The sequence below is a fragment of the Spea bombifrons genome, chromosome 11 (genome assembly GCF_027358695.1).
Source record: "Spea bombifrons isolate aSpeBom1 chromosome 11, aSpeBom1.2.pri, whole genome shotgun sequence".
NCBI classification, from domain to species: Eukaryota; Metazoa; Chordata; class Amphibia; order Anura; family Pelobatidae; genus Spea; species Spea bombifrons.
The window spans coordinates 10,687,845-10,711,848 of record NC_071097.1 but is presented as its reverse complement, the minus strand read 5'-3'; the positions used below and the strand labels follow the sequence as shown (position 1 = coordinate 10,711,848).

Here is a 24,004-nt window from a genome sequence, read left to right as displayed (position 1 = left end):
AAAATCAAGAAAAAAATCCATAGATGAAAAAGCTATCTACCACAATATCAGTCCCTAAGTTTAAACATCGTTTATTCAAACTCCTGCAGTCTGTTTAAGCCGCCTTGTTCGCTCTTTATTCAGACGGGACCCTCCCAAGTGGGGCTATGTGGTATAAATGTGGTTATGAGCATGCTCTGTACAGAGACATCATTTGCTCGGAGCTGTCCGTTCAGCACTAAGCGAGTCTCAAGCGCATTTCTATGCACGTCTCCTCCGTGGATCTACCTAATTATTGTGAAAAGGCGTTGGCGTGGCTTGTTGAAGTAGGTAACAATTTATAGACTCGATGTTGTCTTTTTTTCATGTAATTTAGTTATTTGGCTCGAATGCTTCTGGGTGGGTCTGTTTAGTGGGCGGTCTTTCCTGCAGACTGCTAGAGGACACCTTGAGCTGTGCTTGTTCAGCCTGCTGTGAAACACGTTTTGTTCTGTACGAAGATGGCTAGCATCAGATGACGCCATTGGCATGTTATTTAGCTGTAGTCTTGTTTTAATTTGTCGTTCTCTAGTTGCCATAACAACAGTTCTTTTGGTTGTTTTTTTAACTAGGAGGTTTGTGATTTCCCTTCACTTTGTATCTTAAAGTAAAAATGCATTCTTATTTTGAACATACTACTACAGGAAGATTTATTCACTTGTGTGCATTCACTTACTGGAATGAATACAACTTATTTTGTCAACATATTTTGTCATACAAACACAAATAGTAGGTTGACATTCACAGTACAATTTAGACTTTTCAGTTTAATGTAATAATGATTTGATTACCTGAACATGGCAATATACATAATAGTTCCCGAAACAAAACACATAAATCAAACAGATGCTGAAACACATTTAACCAAATACCAGCAACACTATTCATTATTGAGTGCTGTTTTAATACCTGATAATAAAGTCATCTAACCTTTCCAAGAACCCCAGCTGATATGGTAACAAAGATTGGATGAAGTGTGCATCTGGTATTGATTATTTGGTGGTAGAATTACTTTTACATAGTTTGGATAGTCACATAGTTGCTCCTACAGTGTAATTGTGAAGTCATTTAATTATATTTCCCCAAAGGCACCTGTGAAATATGCTGTATTACCTTTAGCTTTAAGAGCAGATAAAGCTTATTTAAAAATAAATTTATCAGGAATAACAATATAAATCCAGTTCTGCAATTTCAGAACTGTTAAACATTTTGAAATGTCATTTCAATGCAACCATTTTATATGTATTTTCCGATGGAAATGCACAATTGTAGTGAAATAAGTTTTTTATGTGCTAAAAAAAATTCTGACTTTCACACTCTTGTATTGGATCTCTTAAAAATGTATTATGGGTATTATACATAATTCACTATTGTAAGAAGGTCAACAAGAAAGCTAAGCGATCAATTAAATTTAAGTCACAATGTCATTTTTTATTATCACATAGCTTGAGGTGGTGAATAATAATAACAATTAGATAAGAAAAGGAGAAAGCCAGGAGAGGACAAGCAAATTACATTACAAGGAGGATTACAATGTTATGGGATACATCAGCGGTCCCCAACCTTTTTTGCACCAGGGACTGGTTTTGTGGAAGACAATTTTTCCACGGACCGGGGGTGGGGTGTTTTGGGTTTAATTCAAGTGCATTACATTTATTGTGCATTTTACTTCTATTTTTATGATTAATAATATATTTATTATTATGAAAATATTTATCATTATTTATAAGACTCCACTTTCATTCTCTCACTCATTCTCAATTTATTTTAATATTCTTACTACCCCCTTCTCTACCGTCTCTCCTCCCCTTCTCACTATCTACCCCCTCTCCTCCCCTCTCCCCCTTTGAAGTTCACTTGCCATCCAGGAGTCCTACGGTGGGAGCGTGAGGCCTCTGTCTCCCTGCTCTGCCGTGGCGCGCTATGCTGAGCGCCGAAATATGATGTCCGCGTAAAAAAAAAGGAAGGCGTTTGAAGTCCCTGATTACGGGACATGTGGTCACCCTATGGTGCGGCCCAGTTGCTTATAGGCCACGGACCTGTCCTAAGCCCGGTGGTTGGGGACCCCTGAGATACATGATTTGCCAGAAGCTTCCAGCTTGTGATAATCTCCCTTTAACCCCTGGGACTCGGCTGTTTTCTAAATGTTGTACCCTTTTGTGACCGAGTCGGTTTTAACACACCGTATTGAGCTGCAATTTTATTATTACTCATTTAGTATACACACAGAAATTAAATTGTGACAGGATGCAGGGCATGGTGGTTGATGGCATCTATATTTCATGGAAAATAGTGATGTGCTCCACTCCATAGTGTTCTGGATCACCCAAGTAGTTAATCACCTGTTAGCAGTGGCGACTCTACAAACAATATATAGGGGGGGCACACAAGATACCACAGTCAAACTGGGGGGGCATTCATAATTTCCAAAAGTAATGTGCTATGGAATTATACTTTTGTTATTGGGCTAAAATAATACTTGATCATTCAACATGGGAAGCCTGAAGCCACAATTGAGTGCGACTAATCCTTGAAATAAATATTATAACACAATAAATAACTTTTCCACTAAAGGATTTCAGGGCCTTGAACGTTTTGTCCCCTGAAGTCACTACAACTTCAGGAGGGCATTTTATCTCTGGATAAATATAAATTAAATAATTCCTACTGTAAGTTAGGTGCCAGGAAACAGATGACGAAACACACACACCAACACATGCTCTGTCACACCAACACCCAGACACACACATCAGGAGAGGCTCTGCCACACCGACAACCAAACACACACACACACACAAACCAGGACAGGCTCTGCCACACAGACACCCACACATATCAGGACAGGCTCTGCCACACCATCATCCAAACACACACACACACCAGGACAGGCTCTGACACACTGACACCCAAACACACACCCTTGGACAGGCTCTGCCACACTGACAACTGAACACACACACCAGGACAGGCTCTGCCACACCAACACCCAAACACACACCAGGACAGGCTCTGCCACACCAAAACCTATACACACACACCCGAGGACAGGCTCTGCTACACTGATAACCAAAAACACACAAACAGCAGGACACAATCTATGTCACAGACGTCTACATCAGGATGGATTTTTCACACTGCATTGTCGTTTATACCCCCCTTAGTGTTTTTGCCCCTTGTGTATTGATGCCACTGTTGCCCATATATATATATTAATATTAGCCCCAGTTGCCGATAGCAGGTATAGATCAACACATTAACACACAAACCAAGCTTTACATGTATAGATCAACTGATATTCACTTGTGATCTCAGCACTGAAGGTATGTATCAAATAAACAGAATCAGACATACAAATCCTGTGTTTGCAGGTATACAATAGTATATGAAACGTAGCATTGCAGGTATAGATCAAATAAATACATGGAAACAGCATTGCAGGTATTAATCAACTGAATAAGACATACAAACACTGTGTTTGCAGGTATACATAAATAATGTATGGAAATATATAGATATGGATCTACAGAATCACGCAAAAACCCAGCTTTGCAGGTATAGATCAACTGGAATTCACATAAAAACACGTCATTAAAAGGTATATTTAAAACCCCCTAAATTACAGGCATAGATCACAGGTTGCGTCCACACTGCCCACACAGCAATCACACTCCTATCATACCCAGGCAACCAGTAAATGCTGGTACCTAGGCAAGATGGGACTGTGCTTGCTGTGATTGCTGTTAGCAATCACACTCCTATCATGCCAGGTCAGCCAGTACATGATGGTACAGGGTGGCTGTAAGTGATGTGTAGACCCCATACTGCTGGCAGCATCAATACACAAGGGGGCAGCTAGCTAGGTTTCAGCATGTACTGGCTGACTTGGCATGATAGGAGTGTGACTGCTAACAGCAATCAAAGTCCCATTATGCCTAGGTTCCAGCACTTACACATCCAACCAGTAAATGCTGGAACCTAGGCATGATGGGACTGTGATTGCTGTTAGCAATCACACTCCTATCATGCCAAGTCAGCCACTACATGCTGGTACAGGGTGGCTGTAAGTGATGTGCAGACCCCATACTGCTGACAGCATCAAAACACAAGGGGCAGCTAGCTAGGTTTCAGCTTGTACTGGCTGACTTGGCATGATAGGAGTGTGATTGCTAACAGCAATCAAAGTCCCATCATGCCTAGGTTCCAGCACTTACACATCCAACCAGTAAATGCTGGAACCTAGGCATGCTGGGACTGTGATTGCTGTTAGCAATCACACTCCTATCATGCCAAGTCAGCCACTACAGGCTGGTACAGGGTGGCTGTATGTGATGTGCAGACCCCATACTGCTGGCAGCATCAATGCACAAAGGGGGCAGCTAGCTAGGTTTCAGCATGTACTGGCTGACTTGGCATGATAGGAGTGTGCTTGCTAACAGCAATCACAGTCCCATTATGCCTAGGTTCCAGCACTTACACACAGAGCTGGCCTTAGGCGTTGTGGCGCCCTGTGCGGACTACTCCTCTGGCGCCCCCCCTCACTACCCCTTCAAACTACCCGCCCTCTCTGCCCCTTTAAACTACCCCCCCTCAAACTACCCTCCCCTCTACCCCTTCAAACTACCCCTCCCCTCTGCCCCTTCAAACTACCCCCCCTCTGCCCCTTCAAACCACCCCCCCCCTCTGCCCCCTCAAACTACCCCCCCCCTCTGCCCCTTCAAACTACCCCCCCTGCCCCTTCAAACTACCCCCCCCTCTGCCCCTTCAAACTACCCCCCCCCGCCCCTTCAAACTACCCCCCCCACTTACCTCGTTGCCGGAGTCCTGCGGTAAGAGCGGGAGGCATCCGTCTTCTCGCTCTGCCGGCATTTCATGTTGAGCGCCGGTATAGTCCGGCGCTCAACATGAGATGCTGGCACCGCGACGGAGTCACGGAGAGTAAGGGGCGCCGAGCGGTTGCCGAGAACTTCACAAGCAACCGCTCGGCGCCCCTGACCGGGACATAGATTAAAGCATCGGTTTTTTTTTTAAACTTTATTTAACATCAATGATGTTAAATAAAGTTTAAAAAAAAAAACAAAAAAAAAAAACGATGCTTTAATCTAAGTCCCGGTCAGGCGCCCCTGCAACCATGGCGCCCTGTGCGGTCGCACAGGTCGCACACCCCTAAGGCCGGCCCTGCTTACACATCCATGCTATCACACACACACACATTCATTCATATACTCATTCATTCACAGATTCATTCCCTCAATCACCCATACTCATTCAAACACCCTCCCCACCCCCTTACCTACACTGCAGCTCCTCCATGCCGCTCACAGACTTCAGCAGGGGGCGCGGCCTCCCTCTGCGTTCTCTGCTAGCTTCCGCTTCCTCAGTACAGTCAGTACAGAAGACCCTCCCACAGGTAAGTAGCAGGGCTCGGGGTGCCGCCCAAGTAAGATCGGTTGCCCTGGCTGCCGATCTTACGCGAGCCGCACCCTCTCTCTCCTCCACATTTAAAAAAACAAAAAAAAAAAACGGGATTTAAAGTCGCATTGCGACTTTATTCCAAATTCGGCAGGGGGGCAACAGGGGGGGCAAGGATTAACCTAGGGGGGGAAATTGCCCCCCCTTGCCCCCTGTAGCGATGCCACTGCCTGTTAGCAATGAACAGCACAAGGCTGCTACAAAAATTATCCTGTGAGGGATTCAGTAAGAGACGACACAAGCAGTGAGTGAGACTGCATTTCTCTTCACAAGAGTCTGCTGAACTATTCCTAAAAAAGAAAAAAGGTGGCCCAAAAAGCCGCCCAATAATAGTCGGTTACAAATGTTAGTGCTCAGAGATCAAGGCTTCTCTTTTGTTTGTTTTATTGTTATGTTTTGTTTACCAGACCTTTTAATAAAAGGGACTGTCATTTCTAAAGAAACACAACCCTGTGTGGGTTGTGTGTTTCCAACCCTAGGACTGTGTGGCTATATGATCCCTGCTCACTATATGATCACCTGCTGATGTATGTGTGTATATATATATATTGTAGGGGACAGCTCACGCATGGGGCGGCAATGACAGTTTCACACAGGTTTCCAACGTAAAAGCGCTTTTATTTAGATGTTGTAGTCACAGAGCACCTTGTAAACAAAACAAACTATAAGCCTGTCCGGCTCTAACTAAACAGCAGGATACCTCTCTAGCAGCCTAAGGTCTGACGCAAAGCAAAGTAACCAGTTTTGTATGGGGTAAAGCTTCATACCTGGTGAGCTGCAGCGCTGGCTGTAGCTGCTCCTTCCCCCAGTTTCTCCTCTCCCTGCAAACTTAACAGCCCTCTCTTTTAAGGCTTCCTCCCCAGTAACAAGCTTAGGAAGCCTCACCTGAGAGCACCTGGGTTTGCTACCATGCCTGGCAGAGGTAACCAGGTGAGATATATATACCATCAACCACGCTCCCATACACTTTACCACATATCCCCCCCGTCGACTCCAGACCAGAGGTCTGGACAGCGTCAGCAACCATACAGTACACCCTGGACAACGCATCCGCATTCCCATGTAACTTCCCTGGTCTATGCTCCACTGTAAATCTAAAATTTTGCAAGGAGAGAAACCATCTGGTCACTCTTGCATTCCTCTCCTTATTCTGTTTCATCCATGCCAGAGGAGCATGGTCAGTCACCAACACGAATTCCCTGCCCAGGAGATAATATCTCAGGGACTCCAACGCCCACTTGATGGCGAGACACTCCCTTTCCACTATGGCATAATTTTCCTCGGCTGGGGTCAGTTTCCTACTCAAGTACAGCACTGGGTGTTCTTCCCCATTAACCACTTGTGACAAAACTGCCCCCAAACCTCTAGCAGACGCGTCTGTCTGAACCAGAAATGGTTTCCTAAAATCAGGGGAAACGAGCACTGGCTGGTCACACAGGACAGACTTCAGACTCTGAAAAGCCCTTTCTGCCTCGGGGTTCCACTTTACCATCACTGACTTACCACCCTTTGTCAAGTCTGTCAATGGTGTGGCCATGGAGGCAAAATTGGGCACGAACCGACGGTAGTACCCGGTTATGCCAAGGAAAGCCCTCACTTGTTTCTTTGTTACTGGCCTAGGCCAGTTCTGTATCGCCTCAATCTTATTGATCTGGGGTTTAACCAGCCCCCTACCAATGATATAACCCAGGTATCTTGCTTCCTCCAGACCCACTGCACATTTTTCAGGGTTTATGGTTAGGCCTGCATCACTAATGGAGTCTAACACGCCCTGTACCTTACCGAGGTGACTTTTCCAGTCAGACGAAAAAATTACCACATCGTCCAGGTAAGCAGCGGCATAATCATGATGTGGTCTCAAAATCAGATCCATCAGCCTCTGAAAGGTAGCAGGGGCCCCATGTAACCCAAATGGCATCACAACATACTGGAACAGGCCCTCTGGAGTGGAAAAGGCAGTCTTCTCTTTAGCCTCCTCAGTTAACGGTATCTGCCAATAGCCCTTTGTAAGGTCAAGTGTTGTAATGTACCTTGCCTTCCCAAGCCTCTCAACCAGTTCATCCACTCGGGGCATGGGGTACGCATCAAACTTTGAGACCTCATTTAATCTCCTGAAGTCATTACAGAACCTCCACGTCCCGTTGGGCTTTGGGATTAGCACTATGGGGCTTGACCACTCACTAGTAGATTCCTCAATAACACCTAATTCAAGCATGCGCCTGACCTCCGTGGATACCGCCTCTCTACGGGCTTCTGGTATCCTGTATGGCTTCAGGTTCACTTTACTGTGAGGCTCAGTTTTAATATGGTGTTTTATGAGGTGGGTACGGCCAGGTAGGTCCGAAAACTTTCGTCTGTTTTCCTGCAGGAACTCCCTCACCTCCTGCTTCTGGGGCACTGACAGTGCCTCTCCTATTGTTACTGGGGGAACTGGTTGCCCCACTTCTTTGACCCCTGCCTGGGTCGCCCCCAAAGACTCCCGCTCTTTCCACGGCTTGATCAGGTTTACGTGGTAAACCTGGAAGGGTTTTCTCCTGCCCGGTTGATGGACCTTGTAGTTCACCTCACTCATCTTCTCTACAACCTCATAGGGACCCTGCCACTTGGCTAAAAACTTACTTTCAACGGTGGGCACTAAAACCAGGACCCTGTCCCCAGGATTAAAGGCCCTCAACCTGGCAGATCTGTTATAAATTCTGCTCTGGGCCTCCTGCGCTCTTTGCAGATGCGTTTTAACTATAGGCATCACCGTCGCTATTCGCTCCTGCATCTGGGCCACATGTTCAATAACACTCTTATATGGGGTGGCCTCGGTCTCCCAAGTTTCTTTGGCAATATCTAACAAACCCCGTGGATGTCGGCCATACACTAACTCAAAGGGGGAAAACCCTGTAGACGCTTGGGGCACCTCCCGGATAGAGAACATGAGGTAGGGTAATAGACAGTCCCAATCCCGACCATCCCTTTCTACCACCTTTTTTAGCATATGCTTTAGGGTTTTGTTAAACCTCTCCACTAACCCGTCTGTTTGAGGGTGGTACACTGAGGTACGGAGGTGAGTGATTTTAAACAACTTACACAGGTCTTTCATGACCCGTGACATAAAGGGCGTACCCTGGTCAGTAAGAATTTCTTTAGGGATCCCCGTGCGAGAGAACATGTAAAACAACTCCCTAGCAATATTTTTGGAGGCCATGTTTCTTAAGGGTACCGCCTCTGGGTACCGGGTAGCATAATCCAAGACAACCAAAATGTATTGGTGTCCCCTAGCAGATTTGACAATGGGCCCTACCAAATCCATGGCAACTCTCTCAAATGGTACTTCAATGATGGGAAGTGGCACCAAGGGGCTACGGAAGTGTGGTGTTGGGGCACTCTTCTGGCATGTGGGGCATGACTCACAATACCTTTTTACTTCTTCATATACCCCAGGCCAATAAAACCTTTGGAGGACCCTCTCTTGTGTTTTATTAGTCCCCAAGTGCCCCCCGAACACATGGTTATGGGCTATGTCCAGCACCAGGTGTCGGTATGGTTTTGGCACCAGAAGCTGTTCCACAATTTCCTTGTTAACTTTGGTGACCCGGTACACTAGATCCCCATTCATGGCAAAATGCGGAAATTTCTGGTCAGCTTCGGGTTCCTGTGGTACCCCATTTACTACCGTGACATTTGCCCGTGCAGTTCCCAGAGTGGGGTCTCTCACTTGCTCGGTCCCGAAGTTACCCCGAGACATTTCTAAATCTAAGACCTGTTGGCCGGGTAGGGAAGTTTCTTCTTCTTCCTCCCCAGCTAACACCTGCAAGGGGAAAGAATCTTCACTATACATTTCAGGTGGGCCTAGATCCTTTTCATCATGCCCCTTACTGGTATCATTGTTCCCAATGGCCGTCTCACCTGACCCATTATTTACAGGGAGGGTTACAGACTCTGCCGGAGTTTGTTCCCCAGCTGCAGAAACGTTCCCCCTTCTCCACAACTCCCAGAACAAGGGGAAATCGCGGCCTAAAATAACCGCATGCATAAGTCTTTTTACAACTCCGACTTCGTAGGTCACAGTTCCAGATGGGGTCACCAACTTAATGGGGGCCACAGGGTAAGCTACAATATCCCCGTGGATGCATAGCACTCTTATGTGCTTGTTCGGCACGTAGTCCATAGTCACAAGGCCAGCCCGAACCAAAGTCACCAGGCTACCCGAGTCCAAAAGTGCCTTCACGGAGCAGTCACCTATCTTCACCATACAAAAATGCGGCTCAGTCTCTGATTCTGGAATGGCTGCACAAACAGGTTCTGCAAACAGGGACTGACGCCGACTAGCGTCACACACCATGGGCTCTGAGTTAAGAGGGCAATAGGCGGCTATGTGTCCCCACTCATGGCACCTCCAGCACTGGGGGGTCCCTGGCCTCCTTAGTAGGGAGCCCTTTCTAGGATTGTGGGGTCCCAGGGGTTCAGGATCAGTCTTTTGCCCTTGCCCAAACTCTAGAGCCCTGCTCTCTCTCACATTTTTCCATACACCTCCAGCTGGAACTCTCTTACCCAAAGATGTCGCGGGTCTGACAGTCTTGGAAGGTGTTGGTGCCGCAGGGACCTCACGGAGGAAGTCCTCGGTTGCTATGAACCTTTCCACCATGTTGACAAGCTGCTCAGCAGTTCTGGGGTCTCCATGCCCAACCCACCGTTGTAGCTCCGCCGGGAGGGCGCGGAGGTAGTGGTCCACTACCACCTTTTCCACAATCTGGGCTGGTGTAGTGGATTCTGGTTCCAGCCACTTGCGTACAAGATGAATCAGATCATACATCTGGGACCTGGCAGGCTTGTCCATGGTGTATTTCCAACAGTGGACTCTCTTGGCCCGAACAGCGGGCGTAACACCCAGGCGAGCAAGGATCTCCATTTTTAGTTTTGTAAAGTCCCGGACATCCTGCTCCCCGAGGTCATAGTAGGCCTTTTGCGGTTCACCAGTCAGGAAGGGTGCAATCACTTCTGCCCACTCTGCAACTGGCAGTCTCTCTCTCTCCGCCACTCTCTCAAATACGGTGAGGTATGCCTCAACGTCGTCGTCGGGTGTCATTTTTTGTAAGCCCCGCTGAACGGCCCTCCTCACGTTAACAGTCTCAAGTGGGCTTGCCTCCACTTGTTGGGGCTGAGCCACAACAGTCTCTCTGAGCGCAGCAATCTGCTCCATTAACAGGCGATTCGTTTCCTGTTGTTGGGCCATAGTCTGCTGTTGCGCATGTTGCTGGGCGTGAAAAGCCTCTGCATGAAACTTCCGTTGCTGTTCCAAGGCCTGCTCATGTCTCAGGTTAGCCTGTATCAGCTGCTTTATCACTTCCTCCATTGTGCCGGATGGGCCTTACAGTGCTGCAGCCTTCACTCAGGACATATGCCTCCGGCCCTTTAAATGTCCACAAAATTCAGATGCTGTGTTTTGTCCTGCCGTTGCTCCTAGCACCACTGTGCCCGCATTCTCCACCAATTGTAGGGGACAGCTCACGCATGGGGCGGCAATGACAGTTTCACACAGGTTTCCAACGTAAAAGCGCTTTTATTTAGATGTTGTAGTCACAGAGCACCTTGTAAACAAAACAAACTATAAGCCTGTCCGGCTCTAACTAAACAGCAGGATACCTCTCTAGCAGCCTAAGGTCTGACGCAAAGCAAAGTAACCAGTTTTGTATGGGGTAAAGCTTCATACCTGGTGAGCTGCAGCGCTGGCTGTAGCTGCTCCTTCCCCCAGTTTCTCCTCTCCCTGCAAACTTAACAGCCCTCTCTTTTAAGGCTTCCTCCCCAGTAACGAGCTTAGGAAGCCTCACCTGAGAGCACCTGGGTTTGCTACCATGCCTGGCAGAGGTAACCAGGTGAGATATATATACCATCAACCACGCTCCCATACACTTTACCACAATATATATTATATTATATATAATTATGATCTGAAAGAATAATATATATTTATATATATATATATATATATATATATATAAATATATATTATTCTTTCAGATCATAATTTACTATGACAAATAATAAAATATGGTGAAAAATGTAAAAATAAACATTACCGTATTTGCTCGATTATAAGACGACCCTGATTATAAGACGACCCCCCAAAATCTGAATGTTAATTTATGAAAATAAGAAAAGGCCTGAATATAAGACGACACTATAGGAAAAGTTTTACCAGTAAATGTTAATTCATGTAAACTATGTGAACACTTGTTTTAATAAAAGCTATGATTGAGAAAAATATTTTGTTTTTGTTTCCTTTTTTCAACCTGTCCCCCCAGTAATGCACATCTGCCCCCTGGCTTGCCACTCTGCCCCAGAAATGCCTTATACCCCCTATATGTCACTGTGCCCCATGATATGCCTTTTAACCCTCTAAATGCCACTGTGCCCCATAATGTGCCTTTTGACCCCCTATGTGACACTCTGCCTCCAGAATTGCCTTATACCCCTATATGCCACTTTGGCATTTAGGGGGTTAAAAGGCATATTATGGGGCAGAGTGGCATATAGAGAGGTATAAGGCATTTCAGGAGGCAGAGTGGCGTATAGAGGGTTAAAAGGCATTTCTGGAGGCAGATTGGCATTAAGGGGGTTAAAAGACATTTCACAGAGCACTCTGCCTCCAGAAATGCCTTATGCCCCCCATTTAACACTCCCCCTCCCTCCTCCAAACTTACCGGAGCTTCTAAGTCCCGGGTGCGTAGTCCAGGCAGCGTGTAGAGCTCTACACGATTCGCGTAGAAAATTTTCGCTGCAGCCGGGAGGAGGTGCGGTTAGCAGCGGAAGATGTCTGCGTCCATCGCGCAGACCTTCCTCGGCTGTCAGAGATCATGGGAATATCATCTCTGCGGTCAGTGGCGGAACTACCGGGGTCGCAGGGGTCGCGACTGCGACCGGGTCCTGGAGTTCTGCCAGTCAGGGGGGCCCAAGGGGTGCCGAGCGGTTGCTGAAAACGACCGCTCGGCAACTCTTGGGCCCCCCTGACTGACAGAAATCCAGGATGCCGCTGCTCCCCGCTGCTGCTGCCGCCGCCGCCTGCCGCCGCCGCCTGCCTGCCTCAGCGCTGCCCAGAGTGCAGTGTTGGGAGCGTGAGGCGTTTGTCTCGGGTGCCGGCGCTTCACGTCATATGCCGGCGCTCAGCAGTGAAGCGCTGGCACCCGAGACAAACGCCTCACGCTCCCAACACAGGAGTTGACGGTAAGTGACCTACAAAGGGGGGGTAGGTAGATCGTGGGATGGGGGGGTAGGGAGGGAGAGGGTAGATCGTGAGAAGGGGGGTAGGGAGGGAGAGGGTAGATTGTGAGAAGGTGGGTTAGGGAGGGAGATTGTGAGAAGGTGGGTTAGGGAGGGAGAGGGGAGATTGTGAGGAGGTGGGTTAGGGAGGGAGAGGGGAGATTGTGAGAAGGGGGTAGGGAGGGAGAGGGGAGATTGTGACAAGGTGGGTTAGGGAGGGAGAGGGGAGATTGTGAGAAGGTGGGTTAGAGAGGGAGAGGAGAGATTGTGAGAAGGTGGGTTAGGGAGGGAGAGGGGAGATTGTGAGAAGGTGGGTTAGGGAGGGAGAGGGTGAGAAGGCGGGGTAGGGAGGGAGAGGGTAGATAGTGAGAAAGGGATAGATGGGTTGGGGGGCCCTTAACAGATTCTCGCACCGGGGCCCTGAGGTTTCTAGTTACGCACCTGTCTGCGGTACTTGTGTTGAGCTGTAATTTTCTTCTTTCTCATTTACTGAACTCACACAAATTATATATTGTTTTTTTTTACAGGACAGGAAGGGCTTTCTTTCGATACCATTACTTTGATCTTATCATCTAATTTACTAAAAAGTATAAAATATGATGAAAAATTTAGGGAAAAAAATGATTTTTCTGACTTTTATTTTATTAATGAAAAAACCTGCTAAATAGATTCTACTATTTGTCCTGAGTTTAGAAATACCCAATGTTTTATGTTTTGCTTTTTTCTGCACGTTATGGGGCAATAATTACAAGTAGCATTTTGCTACTTCAAAACCATTTTCCTCTGAATCTGGTAATTCTGCCTCTATGTGTTATTTGGAACATCTTTGAAGCCAGCCATTTAAATTTACCCCATCAACCCATATATTTTTGAAAACACCCAGGGTATTTTACATGCTGATATTTTAACCCTGTCCATGCACTAATCCTACCACCAGCTCTTGTCAACCGTTGTGTTAGTAATTGTTTCTGGTGTTTTTTTCCCCATACACTTTGTACTTTAGGTATATGTCACTGTCAAACTATACCCCAATATGTGTTCAGCAATGTTTCCTGAGTACAGTCATACCACCCATGCATCGGTTTGTCAGATTGTCTGGGGGCAAAAGGGCCACATTTGGAACATGAGCAATTCCAATATATATATAAATATTAGATCCTGCTGCTGATCTCTCTCTCTCTCTCTCTCTCTCTCTCTCTCTCCCCACATAGAACCTGACCAGCACCCAGATAACACACATAAGATTTGCCATCTTTGTCCCCAAATAGCCCAGCACCAGTCAACTTTGTCCCCAAACAGTCCAGCCTGTGTCATATTTGTCCCATATACACCCTGCCTGTGCCATCTTGGTCCCCAAGGCTCAAACATCCTGCTTGTGCCATCTTTGCCCTTCCACAATTATACATCTATGATACACACAAACACTTTTACAGTCACTCACTCAGACAATTCATCGACATATTAACTCATGCTCTCCCTCATTCAGACAACTCATCCACATATTAACTCATGCTCTCCCCCCATTGAGACAACTCATGCTCTCCCTCATTCAGACAATTCACCCACTTACTAACTCATGCTGGGGGGGGCAACAGGGGGGCAAGTAATAACAGACAACAGATATTAACTCATGCTCTCCCCCTTTCAGACAACTCATGCTCTCCCTCATTCAGACAATTCATTCACATATTAACTCATGCTCTCACTCATTCAGACAACTCATCCACATATTAACTCATGTTCTCCCCCCATTCAGACAATTCATTCACATATTAACTCATGCTATCACTCATTCAGACAATTCATTCACATTTTAACTCATGCTCTCACTCATTCAGACAACTCATCCACATATTAACTCATGCTCTCCCCCCTTGCCCCCCCCTTGCCTCCTGTAGCGACGCCACTGGTGGTACACTGTGTGGTACAAATGGACAACTGTGTAGTAAGCAGTAACCGACACAGAGTGCAGGTTTTCCAGGGCAATCTGGACAGTAGAATGTAGTGTCCATTCTGTGCCCCCTTCTGTACCACAATGCATCTCTTTTAGGGGTTCTGCTTTTCTGTAGGGGGATTTTTAAAAAAATGGGTAGCCCCAATTCTGCTTGCCCCATCACCACATGGGGACCAGGTGCATCCTCGTACAAGATCTCTATAATGACTTGGAGCTGAAACTTCAAAAAAGAAGGTTTCATTCTGGTGTCTGCTTTTTTGTACAAGGTCTTTGTCTTTCTCATTATGACATAGGGCTGTAGGAGCTGATCTGACAGATCAACCCCACCCATGTTCCTGTTATAGGCCCTGATGCACACTGGCTTTGGTGGTTGACAAGCTCTGAGTCTCTGCTGTTAAGTCTGTGTTGTTTTTAGGGTGTTTTTGTGGCTGCAAAGTAAAATAAAAATGACTTTAATTTGAACCTTCTTTTACCTGCTGTGAGAGTATCCTGCAGAGGCACACACTACCACTGGGAGAGAGGAAAAATAAGGGTCTAAAGTTGGAGGCTGAGGGGTCAGATAGGAGGCGGAGCGGATTTTTCAGCAACCGCTCGGCGCCCCTCAGTCTCCTCCGTGAGGCTTCTCGGTCACAGTGCCGGCATTTTATGCTGAGCTCCGGAATATGACATCATATACCGGCGCTCTGCAGTGAAGCATCTTGCAGAGCAGGGAGAAAGAGGCCTTGCGCTCCCACTGCAGGCCCTCTACAAGGTAAGTGAATTACAAAGGGGGGGTAGATAGTGAGAAGTGGGGGGGGTAGATAGTGAGAAGTGGGGGGGAGGGGGTAGATAGTGAGAAGGGGGTGGTGAGAATATTGAAATACAATGAGAGAATGAATGTGTGAATGAGTGAAAAATGAAGTAATTAATGTGTGGATGAATTATGTGAATGCGTGGGAGTATGAATGAATGTGTGGATGAATTATCTAAATGAGTGAGTATGAATTAATGAATTTGTGAGAATGCATTAATGAATGTGTGAATGAGTGAGAGAATAAATTATTGTGTGAATGAATTATGTGGATGAAAGTGTGAATTAGTGAGTGACTGTAAAAGTGTTTGTGTAGATGTATAATTGATTTGACGAAAGGTAAATATGGCACAAGCAGAGTTTTTGAGTGTTGGGGACCAAGATGGCACAGGCAGGGTGTTTATGGGACAAAGATGGCACAGACAGGGCTGTTTGGGGACAACATTGACTCATGCCGGGCTGTTTGGGGGCAAACAGCCCAGTCCTATGCATGTAAGTTGGTCAGGATCTATGCTGGCAATGTGGATGCCAGGGCTGGCTTTGGGGTGTGCGACCTGTGATCTATGCCTGTAATTTAGGGGTTTTTATCTATACCTTTAATGCTGAGTTTTTATGTGAATTCCAATTGATCTATTCCTGCAAAGCTGGTTTTGTGTGTTATTCTGTTCACCCATATCTGCTATGTTTCCATACATTGTTATTGTATACCTGCAAATCCCGTATTTGTATGTCTGATTTTTTTTTTGGTGCAGGAAAAGGGGAGTGATTGCATGCTAGGGAGCGTGGAGCAGGGCCCATTTTTTTCAATATAAAATGAATTGTCAAAAGGGTCTAATATTTATATATATTGGAAGTAGGGTCTAATATTAAAGAATGAAAACAAACTGCCAGTTCAGCTGTTATTTTGAAATCTTATTTCAATCATGGTCTTTACTTCAAAGAGGTAAGTACATATATATGTAGTTAAAAATGCATGTCAAACATATATATATATATATATATATATATATATATACACCTGTGTGTGTGATCTCATGCGCTTCATAGTGTGTCCCTGAATGGCAGACATAAAATGTGGTCACCCTAGTTCAGTGATGGGCAACCTTTTTGGCGTGGTGTGTCAAAAATCGGCAAAAAATCGAGCATAACTCGCGTGGTGTGTCACTTCGACAAAAAAACATAATTTTGCGCAATTTATAGTTTAAACTACAAAAATGTATAATTGCAATATATAATTGTATTTAATAAACCAAAAACAAATTATTTAACATAATTTACCAATCACACATACCACACACATATACCAATCCACACACATACACCAATCCACACACACATACCAATCCACACACATACCAATCCACACACATACACCAATCCACACACACATACCAATCCACACACACATACCAATCCACACACATACACCAATCCACACACATACCAATCCACACACATACACCAATCCACACACATACCAATCCATACACCAATCCACACACACACACCAATCCACACACATACACCAATCCACTCTCACTGTATGCTTTCCTACCTTTCCTCTTTTCTCCTTACAGCTCCTTTTCCTGCTCTTCGCTCCTCTTCTTCTTCAGTTCTTCTTCCGAGGGCACGGGGTTCAGAGGGCACGGACAGCGGTGGGCGCGGCTTCAGTGTTGTGCGCCGGGATCTGACAACAAACCCCGGCGAACAACAGCTGTTGCCGCGCGGATCGCAAGGGAGCGGTATCGGAGGTCTTTAACAGACCTCCGGCTCCCTTGAGTGATTTTAAGCCGGGTTCAAGGGAGATCCTTGAACCGGCTTAAAATCACTCAAGGGAGCCAGTGGTCTGTTAAAGACCTCCGATATCGCTCCCTTGCGAGCATGGGCGTAGGAACCCCTAAAATACACATATACACTGCCCATACAGACGTACACATATGCACTGCCCATACAGACGTACACCTATACACTGCCCATACAGACGTACACATATACACTGCCCATACAGACGTACACATATGCACTGCCCATACAGACGTACACATATGCACTGCCCATACAGACATACACATATGCACTGCCCATACAGACGTACACATATACACTGCCCATACAGACGTACACATATACACAGCCCATACACACGTATGCACACACATGCACATATACACAGCTGCCCTATACACAAACACATATGCCTGCCCAAGTACCCATACACATGCCTCACCATATGTATATGCCCACACAAATCTACCATCAGACCCCCCACCTTCGTTCTCCACATCAGACCCCCCCAAACCTTTGTTCTCCACATCAGACCCCCCTCCACAACCTTTGTTCTCCACATCAGACCCCCCTCCACAACCTTTGTTTTCCACATCAGACCCCCCACCACAACCTTTGTTCTCCACATCAGACCCCCCTCCACAACCTTTGTTCTCCACATCAGACCCCCCACCACAACCTTTGTTCTCCACATCAGACCCCCCCACCACAACCTTTGTTCTCCACATCAGACCCCCCTCCACAACCTTTGTTCTCCACATCAGACCCCCCCACCTTCGTTCTCCACATCATACTCCCACCTTCGTTCTCCACATCATACCCCCCCACCTTCGTTCTCCACATCATACCCCCCCACCTTCGTTCTCCACATCATACCCCCCACCTTCGTTCTCCACATCATACCCCCACCCACATTCGTTTTCCACATCATACCCCCCACCCACATTCGTTTTCCACATCTTACCCCCCCACCCACATTCGTTTTCCACATCCGTTTTCCACATCATACCCCCCCACCTTCATTTTCCACATCATTACCCACCCACCTCCCTCCGTTTTCCACATCATACCCCCCTTCCACCTACCTACCTACCTTCGTTTTCCACATCATACCCACCCACCTTCGTTTTCCACATCTCTTACCTTTCTCTTCCTCCTTTCTGATTTCTCTTCCTCCTTTCTGATTTCTCTTCCAACTTTCCTTTTTGCCGCTCGCAGTCTGTGCAGTGCGGCTGCGCACAGCTGTTTATGCTGAGCGCCGGGGCTGGATATAAACGTCATATCCCGTCGCCCCGGCGCTCAGTTACAGACAGCACGCTGGTGAGTGTGACTTTAATGCAGCTGCAGCCTGCAGGACTGGTTGGGGAGATCACGGATTTCCCTAACCAGTCCTGCAGGCTGCAGCTGCTGATCCGAGTGCACTCGCCTCACGTACAGCCCTGGGGGGGATTTCTATATTATCGGTCCCCCCCATCCCCCCCGGTTCCTACGCCCGTGCTTGCGAGCCTGCTCCTCCACCGCCCCGCCCCCGCTAGGTACGCTACTGCACGTCCCGCCCCCCCTTTTTTTGGGGGGTGACACGCGCAGGATTTCCTCCAGCACGGGTCCTCCAGCACAGATTCTTTCATCCTCGGCGGCCGTGCAGGAGCCGAGGATGAATCGCAGGAAATCCTGCGCGTGTCACCCCAAATGGCTACGCGTGTCAGCACTGACACGCGTGTCATAGGTTCGCCATCACTGCCCTAGTTGTACATCAGATGGGGGCTAAGGTGGCTGTAGAGGGCAGTTAGGTTGCTAAGGAGGCTAAAAGGGCAATTTGTGGTAAGAGGGTATATGGGGCTAAAGGGAGCAGGTGAGGGTGAAGATATGGGGCTGAAGGGAGAGTTTTGAGGGGTATGCAGGGCCAGAAGGCATATTGTGTTAAGAGAGGCTAAAATGGGGCAGTTTAGATGGCTTAAGAGGACATATAGGCGCTGTTGAGGGATGAAGGGCATATGGTGGGGGCTGAACTGCAGGTAGAGATGTAGAAGCTGAGGTGCTTTGAAGAGTGCAGATGGGAAATGAGAAAGGGGTTTGAACAGGCAGATGGTGTAGCTGAATGGGCCAGCTATTAAGTTAAGGTGGTTTGTTGGGGTCTGAAGTGGCTGAAGAGAGTAGCTGGGGAGAGAGATGGAGGTTGAGGTGGCTGGAGGTAGTTGTTGGGAGTAATGTAAACCATTACTGCTGATTTGTTCATGGGAGAATATTGACAGTTGTGTATAAACAGTTTGGTTTCAACTTTGAGAAGCACAACTAATGCTTTTATACACTTACCGTATTTATCGGCGTATAACACGCACTTTTTTAACTAAAATATGTAGCTGAAAACCTACCTGCGTGTTATACGCCGATAAATCCTAGAGCCAGTGGCGGAACTACCGGGGTCGCAACTGCGACCGGGCCCTGGAGTTCTGCCAGTCAGGGGGGGCCCAAGGGGTGCCGAGCGGTTGCTGAAGACGACCGCTCGGCAACTCTCGGGCCCCCCTGACTGACAGAAATCCAGGACTCCTCTGCTGGCGGCCGCCGCCGCCGCCTGCCGCAGCAGCAGCAGCAGCCGCCGCCTGCCTCAGCCTCAGCCTGCCTCAGCGCTTCAACTCCTGTGTTGGAAGCGTGAGGCGTTTGTCTCGGGTGCCGGCGCTCAGCAGTGAAGCGCCGGCACCCGAGACAAACGCCTCACGCTTCCAACACAGGAGTTGAAGGTAAGTGGCCGCCTGCCTCAGCCTCAGCCTCAGCCGCCTGCCGCCTGCAGCAGCAGCAGCCGCCGCCTGCCTCAGCCGCCCCCTGCCTCAGCGCTTCAACTCCTGTGTTGGAAGCGTGAGGCGTTTGTCTCGGGTGCCGGCGCTCAGCAGTGAAGCGCCGGCACCCGAGACAAACGCCTCACGCTTCCAACACAGGAGTTGAAGGTAAGTGACCGGGGTGGGGTTAGGGAGAGAGAGGGGAGATCCTGAGAAGGGGGGTTAGGGTGTGTGTGTCTGAGTGTGAGTGTGTCTTACTGTGTGTGTGTGTGTGTGGTTTCCCAGATAGCAGTGATTCTGATGAAGTTTTTTTTGTTCAGTTTTTTTGTTCAAAAATGGGGGTGCGTGTTATACACCAGTGCGTGTTATACGCCGATAAATACGGTAATTGTCACTGTCAAACATTTGTCACTATAAATATCAACTCATTTGTTATTTTAAAATATGGTCTATAAAATATATAATTAACAGAAAGTAGGCAGTAATGTTAAGTAGGGCTGCAACTAACAATTATTTTCATAATCGATTAGTTGGCCAATTATTTTTTCAATTAATCAGATAAAAAAATAAATGTAAATTTTTCATTTATTTAAAATTATTTAATAATCAAAAAGGATGTTTTAAAACAAACCGCAGAATAAAAAAAATTGATAAAAATGCATTTGTTTTTTTTCCCAACCTGCCCACCCAGTTATGCACATTTGAGCCCAGGCTTGCCACACTGCCCCCCAGATATGCCATATGACATGCAAGACCTTTGCAGTGGGCTGTATGACAGCTTTGCAGACGGTGTGTAATAAATTCTTATTAAAGTCTTATTCCACCTGCTCACTGACATGCCTGCTAGGCAACCTAAATAGTAGCACTCTGCATGGGCTGCAGTGCACTGGACAAACTCTTACTTCTTACATTTAATATATTTTACTCCTTGACTTTTCCAACCTGTTAGATCTATATCTTCAACATCAACAACCTGGATTTGTGTTCCTTGATATATAGATGTACAACTGTATTTGCTCGATTATAAGTCGACCCCCCAAAATTTGAATATTACTTTAGGAAAATAGAAAAAGTCTGAATATAAGACTATCCTATAGGAACAATGTTTTACTAGTAAATATTAATTCACATGTAAACTATTTTTCATATTTAATAAAAGCTATGATTGAGAAAAATTCATTTTTTTTCTTTTTCTATTATTTGCCAACCTGACCCCCAGATATTCCTTATACCCCCTTATATGCCACTCTGCCCCCCCAGAAATGCCTTATACCTCCCTGATATGCCACTCTGCCCCCCAGATATGCCTTTTAACCCCCTATATGCCACTCCCCCCACCCACCGACTTACCAATGCTTCCCCAGACTCATCCCCCCATACTTCAGACTTCCTGGTGTCTAGTGGGGGCAGCCGGTGGACATCTGCGCGATGTGCGTAGACAATGTCTGCTGCCCGTTAGTTCCGCAAGGGATTCTATGACTGAGAACGTCCCCTGCAGCGCTGCAAGGAATCCTCCTCTCTGGCAGCCGGTGGATCTCTGTGCTATGCGTGCAGACAACCTCCATTGCTGCAGGCACTTCCGCGGGGGCTTCTATGATGGAGCGCCGGAAGGTCAGGAAAAAACCTTTGCCTTATAATTGAGCAAATACGGTATTTTATAATTTAGCCATGTAGCAACTAACCTATCTTTTTTGCCATTTTATTGCATGAAAAAAATCATGCTGGAGTTCAAGGAGAAACCATGGCATGCCGAAAACTTAATGTTTCAATGTTTGTAAGGACTCGCATCCCTCTAGTAATTATGAGCAAGCTGAGATCTCACTCAGTGCACATCATGTCATATGTATGCATGCTTGGAATAGCCGTGCCACAGCCTGACCTAAACAGCTCAACATAATAGCTACCAAATACACAGTCCAATAATCTGAGCAGGAGTCACCGGGGACAGACTGGTCTGAAAAGTCAGCTGGGGTCAATAGCCAGAAGACAAGCAGGATAAACTTATGACAAGCGGGGGTCTTCAACCAGGACATAAAGCAGGATAGTACAGGTAAGAGAAGGTACATCAATCCCTGTCTGGAAGCAGCTGAGAGTTTAAATGGAGCTTCAGGTAGACATCAATCTGAAATGCCACGTGGTAATGTTATAGCTTTAACCCCTTAAGGACCCGGCTGTATTTTACATTTTGTACCCTTTTGGGACTGAGGCTGTTTTAACACTTTTGCGGTGCTCATGTTTAGCTGTAAATTTTCTCCTCACCCATTTAGTGTACCCACACAAGTTATACATTGTTTTTTTCAGGATATTTTGATATCTGTCCTAGTGCCTCCATGTCCTAATTGGGCTATCTTTGAAGCCGACTTATTCAATTAACCCCATCAAACCATATATTGGTATTTTAATCCTTTCCATGCATGAGATTCTACCACCTGCCTTTACCAACATGTGTGGTAGTAATCTTTCACTGTCAAACACTCCCCCAATATGTGTTCAGCAACATCTTTGGATTACAGTGATACCACCCATGTATGGGTTTGTCTGGTTGTTTGGGGCTAAAAGGCCACATTTGGGAAGTGTGCTTTTTCCACATTTTGGCCAGTCTGTGGAAGATACAGTACTATTTTTAGCTATTTTTACTTTTTAATTTTTTTTATTTTTTAAATACCATATTTGCTACTCTGTAAGAAATTTTTTTTACTAGTAAATATTAATGTAAACTATTTTTTCATATTTTAATAAAAACTATGATTGAGAAAATGCATTTTTTGTTTTTATTTCCTTTTTTTAACCTGCCCCCCAGAAATGCCTTATACCTCCTATATGCCACTTTGCCTCCCAGATATGCCTCATTACCCCTATATGCCACTCTGCCTCCCTGATATGCCTCTTGACCCCCTATATGTCACTCTGCCTCCCTGATATGCCTCTTGACCCCCTTTATGCCACTCTGCCTCCAGAAAGCGCTTATACCCCCCATATCCCACTCTTACCCTTCCCCGACTTACCAGTGCATCCTTAGACTTCTCCCCGTACTTCAGATTCCTTGGTGTCTAGTGGGGCAGCCGGTGAAGTGGGGCTGCCGTCACTTCCGCCAGGGCTTCTATGAATGAGCACTGGAAGGTCATGTGATACTGGCGCTCCATCATAGAAGCCTCAGAGGAAGTGCCGGCAGCAGTGGAGGTTGTTTGAGCGCATCGCACAAGCCTCCACCGGCTGCCAGAGAGGAGGATCCAGGTCCCCTGCAGCGCTGCGAGGGGATCTGGATCTGTCATAAATCAAGTACTTACCCCCGCCATCATTCCCACGCTGACGTCTCTGCTCCTTCCCACGCAGCTGCAGCCGGAGGTTAACAGGAGGGAAGAGGCGCTCGCTCCGTTGCCAAATTTGGCGCCAAATTTGAACGTATTTAGACGCTTCAGTCCCAGTTTCCTTTGCTGAAGTATCAGTTGAAGTTAGATTCCTATACTGAAGCGTTCTCTGTGTTTTGACCCTTTGTGTACCAGACCCTATTCCCACTTACCGACCATTGACAATTTGCTGCCTGCCTTTAACCCTTGCTTGTTTTTCGACTCTGCCTCCGCTCGTGCCCTATTGTACCTCGTCTGGATTTTTGTCCTGTGTGGATTGGTGTTTTTCTGCGATTAGGAACCTTTCGCTTACCAGCTCACATACGGATCGTGACAGTATACTTCAGCCATTACCATGGTTCCTGCAGGACTCCAAGCCACGCTTTCAGATATGAACGAAAAGATGGAGAAGCTGGCCCAAATGATGATGGACATGCAAGCTCAATATGGAAATCTTCATAATGAAGTAGCCAAGTTGCTGCTCCTATTAACCCTTCTCCACCACCTGCTCCCTCCGTTGCAGCACCAGAGTCAGGACCGTCGTTTGAACCCCAAGTTCCTTTACCAACCAAATTCTCCGGAGACCGAAAGACTTTCCGTACGTTTATTACAAATTGCG

General features: G+C 46.7%; 1 protein-coding gene across 1 annotated transcript in view; it reads left to right on the top strand.

Annotated features, from left to right (window-relative positions):
* Positions 1-216: 216 nt before the first annotated feature.
* The window catches only part of PSD (pleckstrin and Sec7 domain containing), a 250,839-nt gene continuing 227,051 nt past the window's right edge, over positions 217-24,004 (top strand). Inside the window, exon 1 of the mRNA XM_053450936.1 lies at positions 217-305. The gene's annotated coding sequence lies outside the window, so the exon portion shown is untranslated. The remainder of the gene's footprint in view (positions 306-24,004) is intronic.